The sequence below is a fragment of the Vulpes vulpes genome, chromosome 13 (genome assembly GCF_048418805.1).
Source record: "Vulpes vulpes isolate BD-2025 chromosome 13, VulVul3, whole genome shotgun sequence".
In the NCBI taxonomy this organism is placed as follows: domain Eukaryota; kingdom Metazoa; phylum Chordata; class Mammalia; order Carnivora; family Canidae; genus Vulpes; species Vulpes vulpes.
The window spans coordinates 111,472,566-111,475,854 of NC_132792.1; positions in this window are offsets into that span (position 1 = coordinate 111,472,566).

Sequence of the window (3,289 nt, forward strand, 5' to 3'; positions counted from 1 at the left end):
AATATAGTTGAATTTTGTTATATAAATAGTCATTCTAGTGAGAAAAGAAATAGACAATCAAATTAGGTGGGTTTTGTTTCGTTTTTTATTTTGAGCTCAAGAACCATATATGTTTTCTAAACTGAATTTCCTACTTTTCCATCTGTCCTATTATACATAGACCATTTGTAGCAAAGGGACTTCAGGACCCCAAAGAATTATCCTTTAAGGAGGAAAAAAGAAATATGATGACACTAGAAGATCTTAATAGAATTATTGAAAAAGGTAAAGAGAAGATTCAAGAAGTCAAAGATAAGAACCAGACATTAATTAGTTCTTTAAAGAAGATGAGATGCCAGCAATGCCAGAAGTATGCATCACAATATGATTCTACCAGGTTCGGTTGGAGTTTACAGAATGAATGGTAACAACTCCTGCTTTCACTTCTGTCTCAAATCATGATAAAAAAATAACTTCAGTGTGCATGGGTGCCATTAGAAACTACAGCTTTAGGAGAACAAGCTGTCTCTGAACCCAGTATTAACAGAAACACCAATCTCACTCATTCTAAGAAAAGTTTCTCTAGTTTTCATTTTAAAAATCTCATTTATAGGCAAACAATTGATAAATTACTCATAAGATACTTATCTTTATAAAACTTCCTTATTCCATTCTGTCCCTAAGACTAAAAAAATTGGATTTTGTTACAACTGACCCATTCTCATTTAAACCAATTTCCTTATCTTCACCCTCTCTTACAATCTTCTGAGTTTTTCCAGTTTCGCTTTTCTTCTAACAAATACTTCTTTGGGGGCATGGCCTCACACCCTGTTGGAGAGAACAGTTCAGGTCTTTCTCTGATCTCTAGTAATGCATGAGCACCTGTTTTGGATAAGATACATATATGGTAATTTTGTTGGATTTTCAGTCTTTGCTTACAAAAGTTTCAGAACATTTTAACCGGGTAGGGCATTAGCAGAAACCTGAGGGCCGCTCTTTGTCATGCTGAGGCGCTCGCCTGTATCTTGTGCCTTTTTTTCCATTCGATCAGGCTTTATGTGTGCTTTGATCCAGGCAAAACATAACAAAGATATTTTTCAGTTGCAAAACTCCAACTATATATTCACTGAGGGCAAAGCTAAAACCATCATTAGGCAACAATGATGCTTTGAAATTCTGGCTGTAGAATTTTGTGGAGCATATTCTCCTTCCCCTTTATGTGAATAAAACCCTTTATAATGCTTCATATTCAGGATGCCTCCTGGTTTCCCTGTAATGCAGCCCTGCTTTGTTATTCCCTCCTTGCTGCTAAAGAAAAAGAGGACAAGAGTGACTACGTAACTTGCCCAAAGTTATTCACATGGATTAAAATGAGAATATTAAAACTATCGTAAAGAATGCAGTGAATGTTCTCTGTAGTCACTGGTTCTTCCTGTGGCAATGCTAATACGCAATGCCTGAAATGCACTCTCCCTCAACTACCACCTGCCAGTTCAAATCCCATCCTTTAGGGGTTAGCTCAGGTCCTACCTCCTCAAGGTCTACTTCTTCCAAGTCCGCCTTCTATGAACTTCTCCCAGAATCACCAGCTGAATGCAGGATCAAGCTCTTGAGTCTATTTTGTATTTCTTACTGTGCAATCCAAATTGCTATTCTTAATCCAGCGATGTTTCATACTTTTGCACACAGTGATATTCATCCTGCTTCATTGAAACAATAGTAACAAAAATTATTTCATTAGTTGACAAAAAAGCATTAAAGTCAAAAAGAAAATGTGAATTTATTTTGCCACTGATAAGCTCTTGAAACCTGGACAAGTCTAAGATTCAGTTTTTCAAACTATAAAATAAAAAAGTTAAATAACATGCTTTCTGATAGTAATTCTAAAAGTACAATTCTGTGATTCTGTTGTTTTATTTACACATATCCTTTGGGATGCTAGAAGGAGAACTTTTCCCACTCGTTTTCTTCCTGCTTCCAACTTTTATCTGCATGTTCCTTCAAACCTGACCCAATTAGCTCAGCATTTTCAGAAGGAGGATTTAGAGAGGTGTTACTGAGTAAGAATACTACTAGTCTATTTAACTGGTCTACACTTTAAAACACATATTTCGAAACATATTGCAGCAAAGCTGAAGACTATAATCATGGACTCTTCAGTCTGGATTCCCTGTCTCCAGCAAATGGAAGAAGACCATAAACATATTTTTCTGGCATGTTGAATTAGAAGTAGGGCAACTGGAGTTTTTAAAAAGGAAATCAAAATTTTATGTGAAAGTCCTTAGTAATTGAAGGAGGAAAAATTTGTCACAGGTATTTATTCATCCTTTGATGGACAATGCACTCAACTTGATATTATGATATCTGATTTTTAGCTCAACTCCTGTCATCAAATTATGCATTTGATGAATTGAAAATGGTCTCTAATGTCCCTTCTAGTACCAACATTCTAGTACTCGAAGGGAGACTTAATGGTGCCTCCCCTACCTCCCATAAGTAACTCCATACCTAAATTTCTTTTTTTTTTTTTTCCTTTATTTCTTTGACACAGCAGGAAATGAGAGCACAAGCAGGGGGAGTGGCAGGCAGAGGGAAAGGGAGAAGCAGGAGCTCCATAGATTGAGGAGCCCAGTGTGAGACTCCATTCCAGGACCCTGGGATCATGACCTGAGCTGAAGGCACACGCTTAACTAACTGAGCCACCCAGGCACCTCACAATACCTAATTTCTTTTTTTTTTTTTCACAATACCTAAATTTCTAACACCCTCCTATCCTCCGTGGTAGTGTTCTCTTCCTCCAAGAAATGCCCTCCTAAAACAGCTTCCCATGGGTGATCTATTCTACTAGTTTCCACCTCTGCCAGTATCCCAGCTCTTTAGAAATCTGCTACTGCTTTAACTACTTGAGGCATAAGTCAAGCTCATATCCATTAACATGCATATATGAGAATATAGGATCTCTATGGAATCTGTTCAACATGGCAAAAAAAAAAAAAAAAGTACCATTAGATCAGAGGGAAAAAGTGCCCTATATTTCTTTGTCTATTGACCAGTATCCTATATTTTCAGCAGATACCTGCTTTTCATCATGATTTGATCTTTTACAAATACCAAATGGTGTACCAGCATTAAGGAAACCAACCTCACAGGATTTTTTGCCAATAATTTTGAGTCAAATAAAACTCACATCTTCCATATGAAAGTGATGATATGGTGTAAAGAAAGTAGTCACAGGAGACCCAAAATATGAAATACCTTAACTAGCCTTGGTTGCTTTATCCATAAAGTAGTGTGGTTGTACCTGTCCAAA